The sequence below is a fragment of the Oryx dammah genome, unplaced genomic scaffold (genome assembly GCF_014754425.2).
Source record: "Oryx dammah isolate SB20612 unplaced genomic scaffold, SCBI_Odam_1.1 HiC_scaffold_19, whole genome shotgun sequence".
Lineage (NCBI taxonomy): Eukaryota > Metazoa > Chordata > Mammalia > Artiodactyla > Bovidae > Oryx > Oryx dammah.
In genome coordinates, this window is record NW_024070203.1 from 47079267 (window position 1) to 47105930 (window position 26664).

At 42.4% G+C, this 26664-nt stretch overlaps 1 long non-coding RNA gene across 1 annotated transcript; it reads left to right on the plus strand.

Annotated features, from left to right (window-relative positions):
* The first annotated feature begins 11596 nt into the window (after positions 1-11596).
* Positions 11597-13289, plus strand: LOC120878661. The gene is made up of 2 exons (XR_005724602.1): positions 11597-11889; positions 11971-13289. It is a non-coding gene; the product is annotated as an uncharacterized LOC120878661 (long non-coding RNA).
* The last annotated feature ends 13375 nt before the right edge of the window (positions 13290-26664 follow it).

Here is a 26664-nt window from a genome sequence, read left to right on the forward strand (position 1 = left end):
TGAAGCCACAAATGGTGTTGACAGTGATTGCCTTCTTCATCAGGGATGGTAAGTTCTTGCCCCTCCAAATCAAACATGACGTCAGTGCTGGTCTTTATCCAAATGTTCACCCACCAACACTCCCCCCTAAGGCATGCAACACCTATCTCTGCTTGACTGCTTAATCCACAATAAGTTCAGCTGTCCAGAACAAAAAAGCAGTTTTAGTCACAAAAATAAGGTGCAAACATATTTCTCAGGCTCTGATGTCACTTCTTTTTCTTTCATTTCTTGCTAAAATTCAAAGGCAATTTTAACCATGGATGGAGGCAGAGATGAGCAGTCAGCTCACTACATAACGTATTTACTATAGGGGACCCAGGTTCCTCATTAGACCTTAGGATGCATGCAGATTACATATGCAGTTCAGGAGGAACTGGGGAATAAATGCCTCGCTGCTCTTTTACCCTTGACAATCACAAGCAAAGTTAAGCAAAGCAATTTCCTCATTTCTTGGCTGCTGACTCTTACTTTTAGTTGCACCTTGACAAGAGTAAGGATTGCTTGCTGCAGAATAAGACTGTGGGATTGCAGTCTCAGAGGCCAAAACACCAAAAACAAAGATGGTGATAGAGAAAGCATTAAGTGGTCAGGAAAAAAGGCACTGACTCAAGGTTTCTTTGGATTTTGCTCTTCTTAAAATCAAAGGACAACTTACATTAGAGCAAACCTTGAAATGGTTAACAAAGCCCTCTCTCCTGAATTCCCTAAGAGAAGAGCTACCAGGTGACATAATGTGATGGGAATATACATGATATGTGATGTTGTGATGGAGCCACAGAAGAAAGCTGTGGAAACCAAGTTCCATTTAGGGCAGGAATCACCCGAAGCCTCCCTGACTGACAGCCAACTTGCTTCTGCATCTTTGCTTCTGGGGACAGAAATTCACCAACTTGGCATGCCACTTGGTGTACAGCTGGAAGGTTTAACATTTACGAGCCTTTCCCTTGTACTGAGCTGAAATAGACCTATCAACACCCTCTCTTCTAGGGTCCATTTTTCTTCTGCACCAACACGGATGTATTTTAATATGCCCCTGATACAAAGTAATCCCTGAAACATCAGAAGATTACGATGATATTTCCTAAGATTACAATCCGATCTCCTCTCAAGCTCCCAAATTTAATTACTCATCTTTTTAGAAATTAGTTAATGCTCTGATTCCCCTCCCCACCCAACCCCTACCACAACATGTCTGTGGTCACTTGCCTCTGGAGCCAAACACTACCAGCGCTTATGAGCTTAGGGACACACAAACTCTTCTGAAAATGATCTGAGATAGCCATTCAGTTTTGGGTAATATGCCAACCTCAAAAACATTCCATTAGTTTCCTTTTTTCAAGTCACTGGTAGAAATGATGAAGAACAGAAAGCCCCAGACAGCTAGGCCTGATGCAGCCAAGGGGAGAGAAAAAGACGTAGGGAAGGTAGGGAAGGATCCGAGTCAGTTACTCTGTCACTCATCAACTCTGTAATCTCGGAAAGATTAATGAACCTCTTGGAACTTGTTTCTTTTTTTTTTCCCACTGTCTTGCATTTATTTACACAGACAATAAGCATTGGTACAAATAATAAACACTGCTTTAAATACAAATAAATGGCTCTGGTTTCTAAATGAAACAACTCTAGATAATTCAAAATTAAGTATATTCTAAGTTCCTATTAAAAATAGAAGACTATTTTGCATTAAGTCATGTTTCACCATAACTTTTAGAGGAACTTAAGGATAAAACAGTGAATTCTATACTTTTAGAAGTCACCAGGAAAATGGGAGATAATTCTCCCACCTCCCTGAATTTTCCTCCAAACAGAAAGAGAGTTACTTGCATCTTAGACTGAGTTCGTAAATGAAGGAAGAATAACATTTAAAGATATCGGAAAAGTGTTACCTAGGGAAAGGTTATAGAATTTCTCTGAACACCTTCTGTGAATTATGAAACCTCACTATGCTGAAGTTTTGGTTCAAGTGTCTTAAATTCATTTATGCTTATGAAAGAAAGAAATGTTAGTCACTCAGTCGTGTCTGGCTCTTTGGGATCCTATGGACTGTAGGCTGCCAGGCTCCTCTGTCCATGGAATTCTCTAGGCAAGAACACTGGAGTTGGTTGCCATTCCCTTCTCCAGATGATCTTCCCAACTCAGGGATGGAACTCGGGTCTCCTGCGTTGCAGGCAGATTCTTCTGTCCAAGCCACCAAGGCAGCTCATTTACACTCATAGGAAAACCTAATGAGCTTGCTTCTTTATCTATACAATGACACCAATAACATCTAATAGGATGGAGAAGGTTGATAATACATCCTACACATAGTACATGCTCAATAAATGTGAGTGGATGATAATAATCATTTAGTAAAGGATGAAAGGTCATAAAACTATTACGCACTACGCTTCATTTCTAGTTTTTTACACACCAAAATTATCATAAGTCAATTGTGTAAGGATAGCTGGACACTTCAGTATTTCAGGTTACTAAGACAATTAGTGCAACAATCTGGTTCTTGTTATGCTCCCTCTCTTTAATTACCTTTTATGAACATTTTGATGTTTTTATAAGCTAAATAATCCTACTAATTGATGTTTTCATACTTATTTTGTAACATCTTATATTAACACTTTCCTCTGCCTTTTCCCCACGGCCTTCATATGTTCCAAATTGTGAAACGTTTTAGCTTCTGCTCTCTTCCAAATAGGAACATATCTGACTTAGTCCATTTGGCCTGACATCAAAGCCCTTTCCAGCCTGTCCCCAGCTAAGATCCCTCTGCATCTCTCCTGCGTCCGGGCTTCCTACTCACCTGCAGTTTCCCCAGACTGTTTCCCAATGCCCTTAGTGATGAAAGCTCTCTACTCAGAGGACACACCTTCCACCCAGATTGCTAAACAGCCTTCAAGGCCCATCCAGTCCTGCCTCCAGGAAGCCTGTCCATATATTTCCCCATCCAAGTGCTAGTCCTGTGAGTCACAATCGTCCACCAAACCGCTCCTTCAGGGCAGAAACCATCTGAATCCATGTAACAAGATGTTCAGTATATGGCATATTTCCCAGTGCTAGGCTGAATGGATAGTTCTGAGCTAGAGACAGAGGACATTCAGGGTTCTAGGGTCTCTGAATAGGATGGAGGAAGGCCTTCCTTGGCCTCCATGGACATCCTGATCCTCCATCAGTCCTGCTCGTCCCATTTACCCGGCATCCTCAGTGCTGACACCACTGATTCTTTGGAATATATAATCAACGTACATTTCTTAACAGGTTTGAGATCTTCTCTCACCCAACTTTTTCCCCAAAATCTGGACATATTTTATTTTATAATTGGAAGAAATTTGCTTTACAATGTTGTGTTGGGTTTTCACATTACAACTCAAATCAGCCATGCTGTGCTTGGTCACTCTTTGCAAGCCCATGGACTGTAGCCGGCCAGGCTCCCCTGTCCATGGAGATTTTCCAGGCAAGAATACTGGAGTGCGTTGCCATGCCCTCCTCCAGGGGATCTTCCCAACCCAGGGATCCAGTCCAGGTCTCCTGCATTGCAGGCAAATCACCCATAATTATACATATATCACCTCCCTCTTGAACTTCCATCCTGTCCTCCCCATTCCACCTCTCTAGGCTGTCACAGAGCGCCAGGTTGGGCTCCCTGTGCTATACAGCAACTTTGCACCAGCTTCTAGAAGCCTTGAGTTTTAGGAGATGACTTACCTAGCTAGTGTTAGTCAGTCTGGCTCCCAGAACAACAACAACAACAGCAAAAATTAGGTGTAATTGGCTTTGGAGGAGCCTGACCGGCTACCGTTCATGGGCTTGCAGAGAGTCAGACACAACTGAGCCACCAAGCACAGCATGGCCGATTTGAGTTCTAGTGTGGAAACCCAACACAACATTGTAAAGCAAATTTCTTCCAATTATAAAATAAAATATGTCCAGATTTAGGGGGAAAAATTTTGGATGAGAGAAGATCTCAATTGAAGTAAACAATGATAGTTGTTTATAACATTTGAATCATTCTCACCTTCCTCCGTCCATCTTCACCAAAGCTAAAGCAGAGATCCTGTTTATTTTTCCTCGCTTCCCTAATTATTCATAGAATAATAATACCTCACCCGCGTTGACCTCCTCCAAGTCATCTGCTACTTCTTTTAACTGGTCTCTTTGAATTGGACCAAACAATCCACTTTGGGCCAAAAGACGTAACTCCAGAGGCTACAACGCACTAAATATTCGTTTGTCCAGACTGCTCCCCAAATATTTCCTGTCACTGGAGCTTCAAGCACAAGCACCCGTCCAAGAGAGCAATCGCAACAGCAAATAAGGCCAAGATGACCGCACCCCTATCCGTCCCCCGACGTCCCCATCAGTCATCACCTCCCCCCAAAGAAAACCCACCGGCCCCAGACACAGCCCTCACGTGAAGCGCCCTGATGCCGCCGAGGGCCGGGGGCGAGGCCCGCGTCCCCCAGCGGCTCGCCCGACGCGCGTCCCCATTATTGCGCGCGCGCCGCCGCACCCTTCCAGGTGGCTCCGCGTACCTGGCGGCGGTGCCCACGCCGAGAAAGAGGCCGAGGAGGCGGCGGCGCGGGGGGCGCGTGGCAGGCGGCGCGCGCGCGATCACAGGCAGGGGTCGGGGCGCCGCGCCTGGCTGCACCCACTTCTCTCCCCCCACCCCCGCCCCGCAGACGCGATCGCCACCCTCCTGGCGCGGGTGGGGCCGCGGGCGTCGCGGCCCCGGGCTCTCTCGGCTGCGGCCTCGGAGCCCAAGGGTCAGATTTCTTTTCACAACAAAGTCTTCTGGTCACCGCAACCCCACTGGAGGCCAAAGCCGGCCGGGCGGCCCGGGCAGGGGCGGGAGCGCGGCCGCCGGGGGCCAAGGTGGGAAGGGAGCGCGCGAGGGGAGGGTGGCCGGCGACCGGGCCCGGCGGCTGGACTTACTCGGGTCACAACTTCGGCGACGCGGGGCCGAGGAACCGGTTCTTCCAAAACCAAACCGAAAATGGGTAACGGAGAGGCCGAGGCAAGAGGGGTTCTGTGCTGGTGTTTAGGGCCAAAACTGCTCTGGCTTCCAGAAATTCGAGCCAGTCGAAGCTTTTTTCTTTCTTTCCTTCTGAAATGCGCCTGTGCCTCCTGGTCGCGGGCCGCCCTTGGCGCGGCTCTAAGTGCTCAGCGACGCGGGGCCCGGTACTGGCGAGGACCCCTTGCAGCACCCTGGGTCTTGGCAGTACCCCCTTCCCCTCCAACGGCCCTCCCCCCAACCCCCTCACTGGGCTCCAACTACCCTCGGCCCGCAACCTGGAGTCTGGGCCTGGTGCCCACTCCCCCAGGGGTGACTCGGACGCCTGGGCCCTCGCGATGTTTCCACTGAGCCAAAGGGTGGTGGGGTTTACTCTGTTAACAAGGAGGAACTAGGTGGAGGTGGGTGGAGTGACACGGTGATTTTTTTTCATGGTGGGGTGGGGAGGGTATAAAGGAATAAGCAGTCCGACTGAAACTTATCAAAACGTCCAGAATTCAAATAATTTTGCAATTGGTCTTAAAATTATGTACTCTTAGAGCTAGGGAAACTGACGCGAAGAGTGGTAAGTGGATTCCCCAAGCAGAATCGTGCTTGGGGGCCTGGACTAAACTTCCACGTCTAACCCTGTATCCTTACTATTAAATGTTTTACCTTTCTGGGCATCAAGGTACCTTTTGGGAGGGTAGGGGAGAGATTCTGTCACCTCAGAGTCCCTTTGCATCTGTAATAGGGGCTAAAGAGACTCTTGATTCAACCTGTAAAGAATTTCAGTGTTGGATGAAGCATGTGTGTGTGTGTGTGTGTGTGTGTGTTTGAGAGAGAGAGACTCAATAGTGTCTGACTCATTTGCTACCCCATAAACAGTAGCCTGCCAGGCTCCTCTATCCGTGCAGTTTTCCCAGCAAGAATACTGGAGCAGGTTGCCCTATCCTCCGCCAGGGCATCTTCCAGACCCAGGGTATCTTCCAGACCCAGGGCATCTTCCAGACCCAGGGCATCTTCCAGACCCAGGGATGGACACTTGTCTCTAGCAGCTCCTGCAGTGGCAAGTGGATCCTTTACCACTTGTGCCATCTGGAAAGCCACCAACGCTTCCATTACAGGTAGGTAATGGGAGATATTCCTTCTTTGGGAACATCCTCTTACTTGATTAGGGTCCAATCACAAGCAGTGAAAGATATGCAAATACCTTCATGATTTGCTCTTATAAGGACTCAGTGAGCCTTCAAATGTTTGCACTTCTCCCTCTCGAATGAAATCCCTTCCCCACCCCCCACTCAATTATTCCCATCAAATGAGATAATGTAAGCAAAGAGGCCTCAGAAAGTGTAAAGCAGGGCATGAATACGGGTATTACCGTACACACTTTCAAAATCGGCTAGATTCACAAGAGCTTTGCTGTTTCTATCAGTCATTGAGTATCTGTTGACTTGTAGTAGGTACCACAAAGTGCCAGGCAGAACAATGAGACCTAATCCTTCACCTTCAAAAACCACAGATTATAGATTAGGAGATAAAACCAACACCCTGGAGGTAATTGGAAATCTACACAAAGATTGATTTTTGATCCTATCTGTTGAATGTTTATGTGTAGACAGACACAGTTTTCAAAATACACTGTGTATTGGGTGAAGGGGCTTCCCTGGTGGCTCAGTGGTAAAGAATCCTCCTGCCAAGCAGGAGACATGGGTTCAGTCCCTGGGTTGGGAAGATCCCCTGGAGGATGGCATGGCAATCCATTCCAGTATTCTTGCCTGGGAAATCCCATGGACAGAGGAACCTGCCAGGCTACAGTCGCAAAAGAGTTGGACAAGACCTACCGACTAAACAATGACAAACAACAATTGGGTGAAGAGGACTTCAGGTAGAAGTCGATGCATTGATGAGTTATGTTATCCCAATTAGACCCCAATACCTTGTCCAAATAGAAACATTATACAGATCACCTAGTTGATGAGGATGGCTTTGCCTTTTTTAATTCGTCACTTATTATTTCTACCCATTCACAAATATAAGGAATTTCCATAACATAAAGAGAATCCAGAATCTCTTAAAGCATAGGTGATCAAAAGTAGTATTTCAACAGTGAGCACACAGTAACCCCAAACTACCAAATGTGTGTCTGCTAAGACCTCATCAAAACCAATGAAAGTTTCTCTTGTTAAGACTACAGGCTTGTTATTTTTTTGAAAAATCAGTATAACTCAAGTAAAATATAATTTAAAATGTTTTAATCTTTTAATACAAGGAGTCATTTGATCCTTAGCCTTGGTCTTTTCTTAAAAAAAAAAAAATATATATATATATAACAAATTTGAAGCCAAATGTCCTACCATTTTATTTTTTAAACTTCTGGAAACCTCTATTCATATGGCCCCTGGATAAAAACAGATCTAAATTTTGAACCAGTTTCTGAGTTTGAAGGTGTGGAGAATTAGTTCATTATTACTCTTTCAGAAATGCCAAGTGTTTAAAATATTGGAAATCCTAGATTCAGACGATAGAGTCATATTTAGACTTTTCTTTTAAGGAAAGTTGTTATTTGGGCAAAGTACATTTATTTCAGCACAGTATACAAATTCTTCATATTCTCCAAAACGGGAGTAGCAGGGCCAGTTTATCGAGTATAATGTATTCCAGACACTTGCTGGAATAAACAATGTTCTTGAGCCCCTCAGATGCATAGCCAGTAGGGAGCTGTTGACTACTTGAGGTTTTTGCACATCTCTCAGCCAAATCAGAAATCCAAATCCCAAATCAGTCACAGGCACACAGCGTGGATTTACAGTCCTGCCTGGGCATAGGGTCACAATCTGCAAATGAATTATACCACCCAAGATAGGTTTATTTTTGACATAAAATATGCTTTTTTTTTTCACTTGATGTGAATGCAACTATGAATAAAATCTTCAATAAGAATGTAAATGTCTTTTGCAATGCAAGCCAAAATCCAATAAAACATATATTCACAATTCTCCATTTGAGGCTACATGAGAGTTTATATTCATCTATTGATGTATATATAGAGAGAGATTTATCTTCTGGATTGCCATGTGAGTAACTAGTAAATGCCATAAGGACTCAATTATGTATCTGTTGGTTTATATTGAACTTAGAACATTCAGCTGTTTACATGTCATAAAATGCTAATCCTAACTGCTGGCCTAACCAACACTGTGTGCAATAAAAAAAAAAAAAAAAGTTTTTTTTGCACAAAAATTCCTTAAATGTAGAGTTATATACTGTGGCTTATGGCATAAATATAGAACACATGTGACAGAAATGTACATCGATATCCGAGTTCTCAAACTTTCAAATACAGATCCACAGAAGGCAGAGGGCAAAAATCAACAGGAGTTTTGTAGTTCTTTGAGCATGTGTATTCTGCCTATACTGACAGGTATGTTATGACTAGTCCTGATTCAAAGACCTCTCTCTCACACACACACACAGCCCACAGGTTTTTAAACATTCCTTTGTTATTTAGTTTGGCAGTGTAATTTCATCTAGAAAATATCATCAAATGCACCAAATGGGAGTTTTCATAAGGAAAATGAAGATCCAGCCCACAAGTTTAGATTGAGATTTACCTCAGAGCATCAGGGAGAGAGGACTGGACGGTATGGAAACAGCCAAGAGTGAAGCCAATTCTCCAGGTATGAGTTGGAAATGCTCTTATGTACAGGAACCACTAAAAAAAAAAAAAAAAAAAACTTTTAAAAGACCAATCATTTTCCCCCTGCCCTGGCCTCTCTTCTCTCACTCAGTTAAATCACTGAGTACCATGAGGAAACATGTTAATTCCTTGAGTGTAGAGTATATCTTGATGGAAAGCATTATTCGAAAGCACTAGAATGATCATTCTAAGAAAAGTTATGCACAAGACTCAAGACATGGTCCCTATACCCTAGGACCTTTATATTATAGAAAGTGCACATCTTTTTTAGTCTACTGGAATATCTTATAATCTGAAAGTTAAATGTCAATGCCTATTGCTCCCGTAACAAAAAAAGTGTGATATAAACCAGGGAAAAGTCTACTCACTACCCGGGAACTTATTACATGAGCCATAAATTTTTGACCTTTCCATCCAATTTCTTGTTACATTAGGATTGGTTTTCTAAACCATGCTGACTCATGTTAAGAAATACATTTCCTCCTATCGAGACTTCTTAACGTCATCAAATTCTTTAATCACACCAGGGATTTTGGAAGTATGCAGTAAGAGGACCTGGGGTAAAGGGAACAAGTTTGTTTACTTTTATCTTTATGCACTTCTAGCTTAGGACAGCAAGTGAAGGGTGCAAGGCTAGGATTCTTGGCCAGGTTGCTACTAAAGACCTACAGATAATTTTCAGGTGATGTTTTACCCCTATCTTTTGTCTCATAAATGTTTACTATGGCAAACTTTATAGTACATTTGACTAATTAAAAAAAAAAACACGTATGTTTTGTTGATCTTTCCTTTTTAGGTGAGTCTTCCAAAGTGATTGAGATGCAATCCTCCTGCATATTTCATTTGGCTACATTTCTTCTCTTTTTACTCTTTCTCTCTTGGCATATACATACTTTTCACTGTCAACCACTGCTGTAGGTGGAGCTTTCCTGAGCTTCCAGTTTGCTTTTATCCAGATCATTCTACTTGTTAACATATCCACTTGGAAGCTGCCTTTACCTTTACAAAGAGAGGATATCTAACAAGTGCTCTGGGGGAATATGATTCCTCAATGTGGAAGTCACTGTTTACTCCCCCCAGCCCAAAGGCAATGGCCTGACTGTTCCTTTTACGTTCCTATAATATCAGATGACAAACAGGCATCAGATTTATTCTTCTTTCTCACAACTAAGAAATGTAAAAAATAGCACCTCTTCCTCTAAGAATAAAATTCCCGGTGCATTTTTAAAACATCCAACACAATTATTCCTTCAGTATAGTCTGGAACAGAACTGTATGCTTCACAAGTAAACTCTAATGGCCAGTGGAATGGTAATATTTGGTAGCTTGACTCATGAAGAGTATAGAGTAGGACCTCAAGTTTATGACTTCTAGATTATATTTCCCCAGACCTATTGCTTGTACTTATCTAGGTTAAATCTCATTTGCTATTTCCTGACCAAGTATTTGGCAGATAGCTGATAGTACTTTTATTGACTTTAGGTTTACAGTTGTAAATTACTGTTGAACTTTTTAAAAATCTATTCCATGTTGTGAGTTCTATCGTCATGCAAAAATAAAACTCAACAGTTTACTTTGCCTTCAGAATGCCTAGGATAAGAAACCTTGAATTCATTGAGAAGAGGTAACATAAAGGGTTATTCTATAAATGTATAGATTGTGGACTGAAGCCCATTTAGATGAAGCAATCATCTCTCTCCTAGCCAACAGTACACCTGAAGAATAGCACCAGAGGTAGCTATAAAGATAATTTTCTAACTGCCTTGCCTTGCATGCAAAGCCAAGCACCATCTAAGTGCCAAATTTAGTGCCAAAGGAGTAGTGAAAGGAAGAAAGCAAACTACCCATTGTTTGTTTGATAAGCATAAAATATTTAGAGTGAGGAAAATGATGTTTCCAACACTGTAATTGTCTCTATTTCTTAACATGTAACAAGAGGCATTGAGGAGATGTTCTAGATAATGAAAACCTAGTGTGTCCTTGAACATTACTCAGATATTCAGAGAGTTGAACTGCTGATTGAAGTTGACTTCTTTTGTTCCCATTTTTGTTTATGCCTGTTTGTTTCTTTTGTTTTGCTTTATTCTTGGCCTCCAAGTGGTTTCTCTCCTAACAGCAGACATTTTGTTTGCTTCCTTTGTTTTGCTAGGGTATTCTACTTTATCTACAAATGTTTGATAGCTTAAGCTATCCTTCAAGGAATAACATTTTACATTGCTTTGTGCATCATTTAAACTAGTGCTTTTATGTAATATTAAATCTATAAATTAACTGAATCAGAGCCAAAACCCATGATGTTTATAGTAAGTATGAAAGGAAGGAGTCTGAAAGAAAATTTCACCATTCATTTTTCAGAATACACAGCATACTGACAACTCATGGCAACTTTCCTCTAAAAGCTTTGTCCCAAGATTTCATGTTTTAATTTGCTGTAGATTCTGAAGCAAATGGTGAGCCAAATAATTTTCCTAAATCTAACACGATATAGATATTTTCCTTCAAATCATAAAACTGATTTATATAGGCAAGAGGAAAACTCAAACCACTTCACAATCAGCTAAGGAAACCACTGATGATCAGCTGGGACAAAACGTTTGTTGGGGTGAAAAAGGAGTTATTCTCCCTTATGAAGAAAAGATCGCTGTGGCCCCTGCAGTGTGACTGCTTATAGCAATTTTTCATCTTTGTTGTTAAATAAAAATTCTCAGCAGTCTCCAGTCATTTATTCAATAGGTTTGGGTGTCTTTCTTGTACCGTGGGGGAATTCTGAAGTGCAATCAGAAGCAATGATATTGTTGGAGGCAAAATGCACCAACGAGCGTTTACTTCTACCCTGTGCGGTTGAAAGTGTACTTGCCTCGAGGCCAGGCACAGGGGGGTATAAAAGTATGTTGAAATTTAAACGTGAGTTAGAAATGCTGATCAAACCGTTTGCCTCGGAAAGAGGGGTTCCCTGTGCAAGAATTCCTGCAAATGTAGCTGCAAGGATCAAACGTGGATGACTCATTTGACGTGAAAATGGAGCTAGGAAGCTTGAAAACAGGGACAGTCTGAGACAGTGAGAGGTCCCGCGCGTGGGTCTGTGGCGACGTAGGAGGAATCGCAGGACCAAAGACCCTGAAGCGACTTGAGCTCGGTTCAGAGAGTTAAGCGAAATTCACCTCAGGTAGGAGAATTTTCTTTGCCGATTTCGCTTTAACGTTACAGAAGTCTAGCTTCTTTCGTAAGACGCGTCTTTTTCTTCCAGCCCAGGACGCTGCGCATTTGGACTGGATGCAGTCTCGAAAAAGCCCGGAGAGACTCTGGTTTGCTGGGACTGTGTGCAGGCGCGTCTGGTCGCTCTGCCTGCTGCCTCTGCAATTCGATTTCAGACCCCCTTTATCCCCTCGGCATTATTTTTCTGACGACTTGAGAGGGGGAAAAAAAAACAAAAACTATATAAGAAACTCGAGAAGAGACTCTGGGATGTAGAATCGCACACGTGGCCCTGCAAATTGGATGGGAGGGTGGGGGAGGTGGGGAGGAGAGAAGCGAAACTAGAAATGATGGTACTGCTTTAGAATTCGAGAATCTCCTTTCTTCTCTCCCAATACATATCCGTTTTTGGTTCTTCACAGCTGCCCTTATCCAATAGGTGTGGAAGAGCGACCGCGACGCATCTACGGACGTAAATGTTGGAGCAGCCCAGGCTGTGGGGATTTTTCCGGGGAACCTCAGAAACGGATGCTGTTCCCGAGGCTGTTTCCAAGTAGGAGTAGATTAGTTCCCCCCAAAGACGATGAACAGCTCCTTTGTCCAAATCCAAGACACAGAAATGCATAGCTTCCCTCAAAGAGGACGTTAGAACCTCATTTATTTAGAGAGTCCCGAAGCCCTCGAGTATCAGAGAAGTAAAGATGAAAAGATACCTTTAGGATATGTTCTGGGTGGCTAAACAGGTAGGCAGAAGATAAAGAGAATGGTTTTCTCCTGGAGCTGTTTTGGTTCAGAATTTACCGTCTTCTAGCTAAAAGTATACATAATTGTTAACAGAATTAAAAGACAAACCTTTGTCCATATAGATGCGCCATTTGATCAATAAAACCGAACACTAACTTCCTTTGGGAAGGAAAGATAAATCAAAGTGCTACCGCTGATATCTCAAGATTTAAGAAAAATTTCTCCCTCCCTAAGAACGTTCAGTGTTTTCTTTTCTAACATGAGTTCAGTTCAACAAAAGATGTTAACAAGACTGTAACGAAAACTCTGCATGATGTAAATGTTCAAAGAAAGAAATTCTAGATTGATTATATTCTGGGACCGCAATTATTACTAGATATCACTAAAACAGAGGAATCAGAGGCCCTGAAACTAGGACTCTCAGGGAGGAGGGGTGGGGGCGGGGGAGACTTTGGAGAACTTGCCCTCAATTAAAGAAAGGGAAGAAAAAAACTGTATAAAATGTAAATGCAATAAATTGAGCTGAATTTTATTTTTCCAGGATTAAAATATGTATTTAGTAGGTTTTGAAGGCCAATTACCAATTCATAAATGTATCGGAATAAAAATTCGAGAGCAAATGCCAAATGCCTGTGGTTTATGTAAACGACATAAAATCGCGGGTTTTTTTTTTTTTTATGTCTAGATGGATCATGGACGGATATAAAATGAAAGATAAAAATGAGTTGTTATGGCTTGTCGTGGATTTTCGTGTGCTTATTAATTTTCTTAAGTTTCCAACTGTTTGCATTTACAAACTTGACTAATATTTTAAGCTGCTGAAACTACAACAGACACTGTTTCCCTATCTCCCTTCTCAGAAGTACATTGGAAAAGATCACCCAAGAGATACTTCTAAGTGAGGCGCGTCCTCGCCGCTGGGTCTCAAACAATGGGTCGTGTTAGGCCACCTCTGCTGAGTGTGGGGGGCGGGGGGCGCGAGGGGACTTCAGCAGCCGTCCCTCTTCCCTCCGAGGCTTTGAATAACAACCCACCCAGCACCATTCTTGGGGTGCTAGGAGGGGAAAAGACAGCGCTTGTTCGGGAGGGAGAAGTGGGAAATGGGATGTGATTTTTACCCCGTCTTGGTGAGGAGGGAGGCTCAGGAAAGCCCTCTGAGACTGAAGGATCCCCCGGAAGGTTAAGAGGGTCTGCACCGAGGCCTGCCTGCAGGTTGCTCCGGCCGGCGGTGGCTCTGGCCTCCCGCGCGCCCGTCGCAGCCGCGAGCGACCAGGGCTGGGAAACCCGCTGCCTCCCCAGCGGCGCCTATTACCAGCAGCTGCTTCTGCTTAGCCCTCCAAAGATCAGTTTGCCCCAACCCACGGCCTCTCTCGGGGCTCCATCTCCTCCCACCCCTCCCTTTCCTTCCCCGCCTCCACCCCTCCCCCCGCCGTCAACGCCAACTCCGCAGCCTCCCGGCCAGCCGACGCCGCAGCGGAGACGCGCGCTCAGGTTCCAAGCTCCAGGATGCGGGAGCTGGGGGAGGGCGCGCGAGGAGCGAGCCAGGAGGACCCTGAGACTTTAAGCCCACCGAGGGAAGTTAGAAGAGGGCGCAGCGGTGGTGATATTAGGATACCGCCGGCGGGAAGGGAGCCGGCCGAGGCTCGCGCCTCTCACCGGCCGGGGCGCTCCAAAGGCGCCGGATCCCTGTGCGGGAGAGGCGGGTTCGAACCCTGCTCATCACCTGTGGCGTCCGGGAGATCGAACGCGCGGAGAGGATGTGGGTCCGCGGCTGCCTCCGCGCGGGGTTCCGGGGAGCTTGGGAACAGCTTGCTCCGCCAGCGCCGGCAGTGCGCGCGGTGACGCCCCAAAGGCACGGCTCACCGGGGCGGCCCCCTCCCTCATCCTCTTAACTCCACTTCCAGCTTGGGCTAGAAACAGACACCCGTGAGGCGAGAGCAGGCGCTCACCAAGGTTCCGTGGAAACTGGGACAGGAAAGCCAATGCTGCTCGGGAGGGCGCCGCAATGCGCGCGGGACGCAGGGCTCTGCAGCGCCGGGCGGCGCGGGCCCGCGCGGGGCACCGCGGTGCTCCTGGCTCCGCGGGCTGGAGTCGATTCTCCTTCCAGCGCCAGGCGGGCAAGAGAGCCTTTTGGTGAGGACAGGCCGGGCCTCTGGCCCCAGGCTGTAAAAGGGGCTAATGCCGGCCGACTGGCTGCTGGCTGCACAGGCCTATTCTGACACCGAGAATGGTCAGACAAGAAAGGATGCGGTTCTGAAGAGTTTTCACCTAGGTGTGTCCTGGGATTTTGGAAAGCAAGCCTGCGGTGGCTGCGATGCGTTCGATTCCCGCACCTTCTCACTGTTCTGTTCTCCCGGCTTACCACCAGGAAGAGCAGTATCCTGCCTGCCTAGAAGTGACCGAAGGGCCTTCTCCCTACCCACTGCCGAGAGTAGGTGTCTCATCGGTCAGCTGAGGGCACACACATTCGCTCCAGTGCCCTATTTGACAGCTGGAAGGGGTCTCAGCGACCTTGTAGTTATCCAACCCTGCAGCTGTGCGGATGAAGAAATGACATTCCTAGGAGTCCAGTGATCTGCCCAGGCTGACTCGGCTGTATGCCCAGCCTCTGGAATAACGCCTAGCGTGGGGCGAGGCATCAGTCAATGTGTGATCAATGAATTATACCCAGCCAGGTGGTCGAAGACTCAGGACTGAACCGAGGTCCGACTGCCAGTGCACCCCCTTTAACAGAAGCGTAACCGTGTGCCGGGTCGTTTCCCGCCCAATCCCACGCGTGTTCCAAGGCCAGGCCCCAGCATCCCCAAACCCATATGCACCCCTGTCCACAGATTCCAGCGAACCGAACCCTTCGCTCTTCCTTACTGATCTCTAAGAGTCCATGATCTCCAGCCCCCATCCGCACCCCCACCTCGGTTTTCATTTCGCAGTTCTGAGGACTGTGGGGCTTCCCTGGTGGCTCAGATGGTAAAGAATCTGCCCTCAAGGCGGGAGACCCGGTTGGATCCCTGGGTCAGGAAGATCCCCTATGCTGTGGGCAGCATCAGGGGAAAAAAAAAAAACAAAACAAAACAAAAAACACCCTGCCGCAACAGAAAATTGCAAGGCGTAAAACCTCTCTCCTTGGTCTCCTTTCTCCTTTAAGAATACTACCCCATCCCCGTTTTTTTGACGACTTTAACCCTTGGCCAAGGTCCGTTTCAGGTCAGGGTTGGAGCTTTTAAAGGCCGTTTGGGGGAAGCTCTGGCATCTCCTCCCTCCCCCACAGTAAACAGGCAATCTAAGTGGAAAAAAATTCTCCGCGCAGTGCTTCACAGCTTGAAGATCCTCTGCCTCCCACCTCCCAGACACACTCCAATTGTTGCCATAAGCTAAAGCCTCCTAGAATTTTTTGGGTCACCATTTCTCTGGGGGAGCTGTGGGACACAGTCCGGAGGTGGGGAAAACGAGAACAGGCGCGGGAAAGTGCTCAGTAGCCCAGTTTACCAGATCTCTGCTCTCTGGGGCTCTTTCTGCAAAGGCAGTGAGCAGGCGGAGCTGGACGCAGTCAAACGACGCCCAGTTACCACTGACTGGAGAAACACCTAGGCTAAAGCTTTGAGAGGCTGTGATTCTTCTTGGCCAGCCAAGTGCCACCCGAAGACCAATAGGGCTTTTCCCCTAGAGGGCGGGTTTGCCAGTTTTGTGGAGATGGAGAGAGATGTGGGGGCGTTTGCGAAATTTATATCTGTAGCATACAAACCACTTTCTAACAGAAAAATGTGTGCAAAACTCAACACATTGGAGCAGCCCCTGTGGGAAAGGCCCACAGGACTTGACATATAAAAGTGCAAAGATCATTGAATGAATAAGCGTGATCATTTGCAATAATAGCAGTCACATTTTCCTCTAGCGAGCCCTCAGCAGCTACAATCTTCCTTGTTTTTAAGACCGCTGTGGGACACTCGCGAATAATTTCAATTTCATGATTACCAACCTATCGAATGAGATACGGATAGAGTCTGACATTGTGGTTCGTTCAAACGCTGTTACCGCTATTTTCTGAGATTAACTCTGCTCATTGTGATCATACAAACAGGAATCCATATTTATATTCACAATTAAAGGAGGCAAAGTAAAATACAGTTATTCCTGACAGTGGAAAGAAACTGGCTTCTTTGGAATAAAAAAAATGGCTGGAAGAGATACTTCCAGATCTCTTTACCAATAATAAATTTGGACAATACATAATGTCTAGGGAATAGGTCATTGTAGCAGAGAAATCATAGCAGTAAAGCTATTTACATGATGCAGCTATTAAAAAAAATACCCCCAAATCTATTGCTGTACCTCTGTGTCCTCACAGGAACCCCTCATCTCTCTATTTTCTAATTTTAGTAAAAGTTCCAGAAAATATTACAAATCATTAAGGAAAAAAATGAATAATGGAATTTTCAAAGACTAGCTGTAGACATGTGCAAATCTCACATTTTCCTGAGGTTAAGCCTTTGCTGTCCCTTTCTGTTACACTTTAAACTTGAAAGAATATTTATAGGTAATCTGAAATTTTTGGTCCCACATCTCTCAACAAAGAGATTTTGTTTCACCTCTACCATATAAAACTACAGACAGGACATTTTTGCAAGATGAGGGTTTTTTTTCACTTCACCTTTTAAAGCCACACACTTTGTCTTCCTAGTCTATTTCCAAGTACACTTCAAGCAAGCATTGTCAATATGTGAGTTGAAGCAATATAAAGACAAATCTCCTCTTAGCCACCCATTCCATGGAGTCTGCGGGGATGCACAGCACTGTTAATTCCTCTGAGCTCCATCTGTGGGAATGATGAAACCCAGCCATTATGGAAGATTATGAGGTTAAATTAATTTGGTTCTTCCATTATACTGCAGTCTTTTGGAGATGCTTGCCATTTTCCCTTTAAATGTCATTATTTCTAGATCTTGTTAGCAGCTGATGCAATTAAAGAGGATATAATGCTAACTTAACAATATAAATAACACTTTCTATCATGTATGTTGAAAAGATGCACTGAAGAGAGGACCAGCCACATTGTACCTGCCTGCCATAAACAACCAATGTAACTTGTGCTTTAAAAGAATAAAATAAAACCAGTCAGTGTGCATTGGATTCTTCAGTGAATTCTTGAATCAATACTTTTGTTTCATGTTTTCATGTTCTCAGTAATGTTAACGTATCCAGTTACAAACTCTTGCCAGTAAGAAAGAAAATATGCCCTGCTGTGTACCCTTCTAAACACTTTTAAAGAATCACGCTTTCTTTTCATTTGGAATTATGATTCTGATTGTCTGCTCTATCTTTGCAATCTTCAATGGATAATAAGTAGACACACTTAATTCCCTAAGCTAATCACCTGAGTTGAAAACCCGGGTCACATTAGCAGACCTAATAATATCTCTGATCTTGTGCAAAAGGAGCACATATAAGCACAAAAATAGCATTAATTATAATATTTATTCTGCCACTGCAGAAAGAGATCAGAAAGACCAGTAGGCTAATGATCTATACAGCAAGTATTAAAAACAGATGTAGTCTTGTTGCATTACAGAGTAAGAAGGATTCTTAATAGGTGTTAAACTTGCACATTCCTAATAAAAGGAAATGCAATAGAATTTTTTTTTATTCTTTTCAGTCTTTCAAGAATTATTTTGTTAGTTGTATACTTAATAAAAACTTTGGTAATTCAATAGCCAACATTTCTAGCAAACAGATCACAGATCATAGATCATAAATAAAAGCCCTTCTGTCCACACACACAAAAAACCCCACCACTTTTTTCTTTGCTCGGGGTATTTCCAGCCTTTTCCTTTGTTTCCTACGAAATGGCTAACCGATTTTAATTGTTTATAAGGGGCACTTCGAGATAGGAGATACGATTTTGGCCCGTTGAAGTCACAGCCGGTCTAGGCGCAGGAGATTCGCCTTTGGCCTTATGCAATTCATGGATTTTTCTTGATGGGTGGAACGGCGTTGCAGTCGATTACCAGTCGCAGCGTCCTCAGTTCAGAGATTTGTGGCCAAGACGTGACGTTGCCAGCCCTCCCTCCTCCACCCCGCGGTGCCTGAGTATGGGCAGACGACACCGGTGCCTTTACTGAGGGGCGTGCGGCCTCGGACGAATCCCAGGTGAAGGCAGCTGGCGGTCAGGGATGCTGAAGTCCGCGGAGAACGCGTGCCCGGTAACTGTTGGATCAGGCAGGCACCCGCAGACGGCGAGAGCAAATAAAGCTGCCTCTGATTCAACATCTTAAATCCTTGTCCCAAATGGGCGTGAAAACCTTTAAGTGGTATCAGTAGCCCAGGAATCTAAAAATGCAAGTGTATTTCGAACTGGGAACGTCTTTAGTTCATGGATATTTACAATTGAGGAAATGGTAATTGGGTTGAGATTAGGGGACAGAACAATTAAGTCTAAAAGATTCCAGCTAACTAAAATATCTCGTAAACATAGCGCTACATTATCGTATAGCCCGAAGTTTGCCACCAGCGACCAGAAAGCCACGCCTTCCGCACTATCCTTTTTTTCCATCTTTTCTCTTATGTCACTGGTCCCAAGTCAGTATTGTTTGTTAATTTCAGAAAAGAGGATCTAGATTTGGGACCTTGGAAAGCTTTATTCTTCTTCCACTACTAGAGACTGAATTACTAAGACTGAGGTTGTCAGATAGGAGTGGGGTGGGGTGGAAGGGGGAGAGAGAGAGAGAGAGGAGGGGCAAATTCTTTTAAAATGTAAGCCTGTTCCTCCCTCCCTCCCTCGCTCTCTCAGAGGAAGGGGGAGCTATAAAATTCTCCTCAGCACACGCTATAAATTGCATTTTGCTGAAAGTTTTAATACTTAATTTAAAGTCAAAGGATATTTTTTTGACCATTTTAGCTCTTGCAGTTCATCTGGGAGAAAGTCCAGGTGGCAAATTTAATGTAATTCAGTAAAATTTTCCAGCATAGCCTTATTGAAGGCAAACATCTTGAGTGGAACAGGTACTATTAGATGCAAATCAAAATCTGTTTTTGTTGACAGAGAGGCAATTAGCATTCATTAACATATTCAGAACTTTGAAAGTGGGTTCAGTGGCTATTCTGAGGAAGGAAAGTCTTCAACAATAAATGCTGGAAAGGATATGGAGAAGAGGAGAGAGTGCAACCAACGGATGAATAATTAAGAGCAAAATCACTCTTCAGAAAGTCCTTCAGGATACCTTTGGACAATCTTATCATTCAAGTAATGTTCAAAGTTAGCTGGGAGAGCAACTGTTGATGCTTTTGTATTGTGAAACAGAGGTAAAGAACTAATCCAACACTTCTTGAAAGACAAGGAAAGAATGTGGATTCTGACACTTAAAGCAATTAGTCACTTTGAATTAGCCTGAAAAAAATATGAAGACTAATTCAAGGAAAGTTCTTCATCTTTTCTTATTTGTAACATACCTTTAATAACTGCATTAACTGCCTTCTGATTCAGATGTATTTTTCATGCATTATCAAAATAATCTTCCATTATTTGAACACATTTTTAAAGAAATTCTGCAGAATGCAAAAGGAATTCACCTTGTTTTTAAAAACAGAAGCAAAAATGATCCTAGCGTAGGTAATTCTTTTTTTTTTTCCACATGAGATGTGATGAAACCAAGCCTCAGAATATTTTTTAATGTTGATAGAGCAGGCTTGAAAAAACTTGTCCTATAAATTAAGCTGTTCTGGGGGCAAACTCATGTTGTTTTTAAACCACAGAGTGGGTCAGTGGGTGTGGTAATACACATGGTTGAATGGTGAATGTATAGATTAAAATACATTTTGCCACACTAGTTTCCAGAGGATTGTTTTGGCCTGGTGTTCCAAACCATGAGCCAAAACTTTGGTCAGTATTTTGACAACAGAGCCAGGAAAAACAAAAAAGGCTTAGCCTGTGAAAAAGAAATGAAGATGTAGTGAAGGAAAACAGTAGTCTCTCTGCCACTGCCTTACTCAATCCATATGTGGGCTTAGACACAGGAAATACCCACCATTCACCGCAATCAAGCCAGAGGCTTGTGCATCAGAAAGTGCCTTGTGGAACTAATTGGACTCTATTAAGATTGTCATTGACATGGGAAAACATTTTGAAATTTTAAATCAGAACATGCGATGTACACAGAAAAAGATAACAGTCACATTGTTGGTTCAGAACTACAAATACAGGCATAGCACACATATGGACATGAAAGATTAGTATGTTGTATTCGGTGAGGTACTGTATTCATTATCATTCGGGAGCGTGTTTGTCTTACTTCATTTTATATGTTTGCTTTTCATCTACGATCTTTCCAGGATGGGCTGATTTCACTGAGTATATTCTGGCAACAGCTCAGAGCAGAGAAAATCTAAGCATTGCCAGTTGAAAATCATCATCAACAAAATTCACGGTACTTGCCACAACAGCAGAATTTACAGGAAAAAAATATATAGTTTGAAACAATGAAACTTCCAGGGAAGTTTTTCACTCATGAGGTTGGAAGAAACCACATGTACTGTAAGTATTTATGTACACACACACATACAAATCTAACTTGGCCAACAAATCTTTGGGAAAGAGTATACTTCAGTATTTCCATTACAGACATCTTTAAAAATTACCCAAACATGGTGTATGTTGGAAGCTTATCTCCCTTTTGTTCTTGTTACAGTCCATCATATTATTACCTTGAGAATGACCTACATTAGAGTGTATGTGCTTTGTTCTGACGACTATCTCAGTGGTGCGGTTGTCAGTCACATTTGTTTTATAGATAAGGTGAACTTGTTAATATTTTGGGGCCTAAAATCTGTATTTGGTTTACCTTTTAAAAAATATAATTTCCCACCTTATGAGGAACATGCTATAATTCATTCCCTTAAAATTTCTGGAAGGCATGACTGTGTAGTCATTTGGGTCAAGATTTCTTTTATGTAAAGGGTGTCAATAACCACAGTCACATCCATTTTAAAAGATAATTGATGCTTAATATAGACAAGATGATCTCTTACCTAATTTTTCAGTCCACTGTTTAACTGCCATTTTTTAGTAGGAAGCTTCTTTATTTTGTTAGTTTCAAAATGTCGTCTTTGTCGTGGGTCACTTCTAACGTAGTTTAGCATTTCTCCAATTTCAAAAACAAAATGATTGCAACTAGGGAGGGTATGTAATTTGTGTTGGTAAAGCTTAGATTTACCATGAAGATATTGCCAAAGGAAAGGGAAAGTTGGACAAGCAACAAATCATTGGAAGGCTTTGATGTGTATGTATGTGTGTGTTTAAATACCTTCATAATCTTAGTATCATGAAAATTGAAATCTGACCATCTGATTGCCATGTTCTTTATGTGAATTCTGAGATCTAACTGCAGATCTTTATATGAATTAACTCAATCAGTCCTTACAACAATCTTTTGGAGGAGGTACATTTATTATTCACATTTTGTGAGGAAATTGAGTCCTAGAAATGTAACTTGTAGGAATCAGAACTTAAGTGATTTCTTTGCAAATGATAAAACATGGTTCCAGTGGACTCCTACTTCAGCTAGAAAATGCGCAGAAAATATTAAAAACACAGCTTTTAAGGTGATTAAAGTGTCTCCAAAGCCCTATCCTCATTTAAAAAAAATTTCCCAGCATTGGAAGTACCACGTGAAAATATCAGGGGCAAAGTAGGCAGAGATTTTTTTTTAAAAATAGCTACTGCGGAACTGTATTACTCTATTAGTTTGAGATGATGTAATTTCCTTCCATCACCACTTTGTCTTTCATATGTATACATCATGTATACACAGCTCATGCCAGGTGACCATCATAGAAGAGTCTCACTGAGACAGGGAAAGAGAGGCCACCTGTAACTGCATGAGTATAAACTCTTGTGCTTTTAGCCATGTGGAGAAATTATCTTCAGCAGGAGAGTCAAGTACTAGCCTATACAAAGGGAGAATGGAAGAACACTGGATTTTACATTTTTTTAAGTAAGATAATTTAAAGGGGGGAGATGGGATTAAGGATGCTGCCTGGTACAGCATCCTTAAAAAAGAGCTTTGTTTTGAAGCTGAGCAAGTCTGTAACCTTGCACAGGGCTGGGTCCTCAATGTCTCCATTCGCAAAATAGAGGTATGCCAATCTCATTGTTGTTTTTAATTAATTTTTATTGGAGCATAGTTGCTTTATAAAGTTGTGTTTGCTTCACATGTACACATTTGTCCAGCAAAGTGACATATATTCCCTCCTTTTGGATTTCCTTCCATTTAGGTCACCATAGAGCACTGAGTAGGGTTCCTTGAGCTATACAGTATGTTGTCATCAGTTACCTATTTTATACATAGTATCAATGGTGTACATATGTCAATCCCAACCTCCCAATTCATCCCATCCTCTCTTTTCTGCCTGTGGTATCCATATATTTCTTCTCTGTGTCTCTATCCCTGTTTTGCAAAGAAGATAATTTATTACCATTTTTCTAGATTCTACATACATGCATTAATTTTCATTGGTTTTTGAACATCCTAGGTGACAATGTCCCTTAACTTGTTTAGCAGCCTGGTTTAAGACACATGCTCTGGAATTAGACAGCTGGATCTGAATCCTGACTCTGTGAGACCAAGATCAGTAAATGAATCTTTTCAGCTTGCATTTCCTCTTCTGCAAAGTAGTTGTGAAGACAACCATGTTACCACATTGTATTAAGAATTAAATCAGGTAATGTAGATTAAGTACCTAATAGAATTCTTGGCAAAGAGTAGTTCTCGGTGAGTGCCCATGTAATTACTGACATTACTTGAGAAAGAGTAAAACAAGATCAATAGCATTTGAGTCCCCATGCCCTTTCTAATAATCCCTTTTAAAAATCCAAATAATAAACTTCTGTTTTCCATGTAGTGGAAGCCTAGGTTCTATATTTCCTTTTTGGTTTTTGCATTTGAACTTCATCTGTGAAATGGGTATTAGAATCCTCTAACTCCATCATGGTAAGTTTTTAAGATGTCATTAGGCCATCTTTGTTCAGAATTGAATTTCTTAAAATGGCATCTCTATGGTACTGCACACAAAAGCGCAGTAATTAATGAACTGACAATTAGTGAGACATGAACTATCATTTTGTTAGGCCAAATTCCTAACCTCAGAAACCCAGGGGGTAATTTTGCTTCATTGGTTTGAATGGGATGATAAGTTATCCAAACAGCTTTAATTCTAAGGAGTAATTTTAGGAAAAATCTTTCTTTATTTTAAAATCCATTGTGTATATACATAAATTTCAAGCCACAACTTACAAATGCCCGTGGAAAAGATAAGTGAGAGACAGGATAAAATAATATTTCCAGACTTAAAGGAAAGCCTGTCAACTGAGAATGTCATGGGTGACAGTTACACTGTAAGCCACCAATAAAAGATCAAGGCGCTCTGGACAGTACTTCTGTGTTCTTTATATCCTGACCTTTGTTATGGCAGGCTTGGAGTGATTTTGACTAAAAATCACCCCTGAGGGTACAATGAAATTTGCTCGTTAAACTATTTTAGTGTTTTTTCTGGATATCATGCATAACATGACGCTGTCTTTCTGCGGCGGAACCCAAAGCTAATAGCTTTTACTGATTCTGCAGATAAATATCATATGTCACCACTCATTAAAAACCTGTTCTAAAACCCAAGTTCCCATTAATAAACATTGTCTTTGTTTCAAGTAATTAATGCAAAGAACAACACTAAAAACTTATTAGAGTGTCTATAGATAGTTCTGGCTAGAAAATTTTAACTTCAAATATTATAATGGAATTTTATAAGTTCATATTTGGCCCCTATATATTTTCTTTATTTCTTTTAAAATATGAGCTTAAGTGTGGTCCTGTAGTTCATTTGTCTGTGAGTAACCTGACCATATATTTTATTTTCTCAGCCAGGATATTTTGAGAGTATTACCCAGAACAACCAGGACTGTCCTGTGGAAAAAGGGAGGGAAAGTTGGCCTGTCCACAGCATAGTTTTAATCAACCTCATGATTTAATTCTGTAGATTGTGGAATAAGTTGGTGGTTTCATGAAAAAAAAAGCCACAGTTTTTACCAATTAATATTCATATTGATACCAGAGCATATTGGAAACAAATATACCAGGATCTTTAAAATCTAATAATTTTTCAAATTAGCAAGTGAGTTGTCAGAAGTTCATATTATTCTAGACTATTTGTTGTTCTTTGAATTAGATTATATAGCCATTTTTGGAAAATACTAAATATGGGATACTAAGCCTAGCCTTTTCTCTTTGCATTATATTTCTGGCTTTAAAAATAGTATGTGGCCCTTACGAGGTATTCTGTAAATATCTGTTGAATGAATGAAAAAGTGGACCAAATTATTTTTGGTTAATCTGGGAATCTCTGGATAATTCAGAGCTAATCAACAAATGAAAAAAAAATTATTATTCCAGATTACTTTGTAAAAGGAAACCACATTCTACCTCTTTTTGGAAGGTACACATATATGAATACGATCACATTATTTACTAAAATATCAAGCCATTATGTACACATTACTGAAAGAAACCACACAAATCACTTAACAGACACAGAAATGCCACTTCAACAAAATGATCAGCTTTTCTATTTTGTCTTAAGGGAGCCATTTTTATAACCAACATGTTTTTTCAAATTCTTGAGAAATAAGTATGTATCATCTAATAATATCCTTTTTTTCCTTGACCATGAGATATTTATCAGTAGCTCTTTTTTCATATTTCGATACTAAAAACTAATTTCATCCTCCAGAAAATAAGAATTTTTTGGTATGTCTCACTTGAGAAGCATCATGTACAGATATACAGACAAGACAAAAACTTTATGGCACATTATTATTCTAGGATCTCAAGGCTGGACAGCAACTGGAAGTTAGGTGTTATAAATACTTGATCATTCATCTAGCACTTTTCAATTCTTCCTAAAATATGCTTTATTTTCTTGTGCATGACCCAGCTCTGAGACTTGGGAGACAAGGACACCACTTTCACGAAGCACTGGCAAGTAGCTGTCTGTTTTCTAACACTTCACGCTACTCCGGATCTAGGAGTGGTGCTCTGCTCACTGCTCCTCTCAGGTTGTTAGCCATCTCCTGTCTGAAGCCCGTCCCATTTGGCTAGGCCATTGGAAAGCTGGGCTTCCCAAGCGGCGCTAGTGGTAAAGAACCTGTCCGCCAGTGCAGGAGACATAGGAGACTCCAGTTCAGTCCCTGGGTTGGGAAGATCCCCTGGAGGAGGGTGAAGCCTAGCCACTCCAGTATTCATGTCTGGGGAGTCCCGTGGGCCAAGGAGAACTGGTGGGCTACAGTCCATGTGGTCACAAAGAGTCAGATACAACTGAAGCAGTTTAGCAGGCATGCATTGGGAAGTTAGAAACTTCTCAGCCACTGGAAGACACTGGCCTTTGGCTATGGTCCTTTTCCTCAAGCCCTGCCATCATCTTGAGTTACTTCAGGACCCACAGATTCAACTGCCATCACCACTGCCTCTTGATTCCTCACTTCTTTCTGACCTCAGTCTCCACTCCACTTCAGTCCCTTAGGTTATAACCTCACCTCAGACACTGTCATCATCTACAATTTCTCTGCCTCTAGTATCACTAATTTTGAAATCCTTCTCTGACCATGATCCTCCTGCTTTCAGCTTATCTGTTCAACTATCCCCAGCTGCCCCCTCCCCAAAACAATACAATGCTTCTTTCTCATTTGAAACCTCTAGGTCACTGACCATTTTACTTTATACAAATATATTAGCCTTTGCTTTTTTCCCCCTTAATTTCATTCCTATCCAGATTAAAGCTTTCAAGCCATCATTTTAGTAATGAAAACCATCTTTTCAATAACCTAAACTACCTCCACCTCTTATCTTTTGACTGTATTTACCTCCAAATCATTAGGTTTGGTGAATCTATTTCCTCTGTGTCACACAACATGGCAGCTTGGTTCTACTACATTCATGGCCAACCTCAAATGCCACCTTGACAA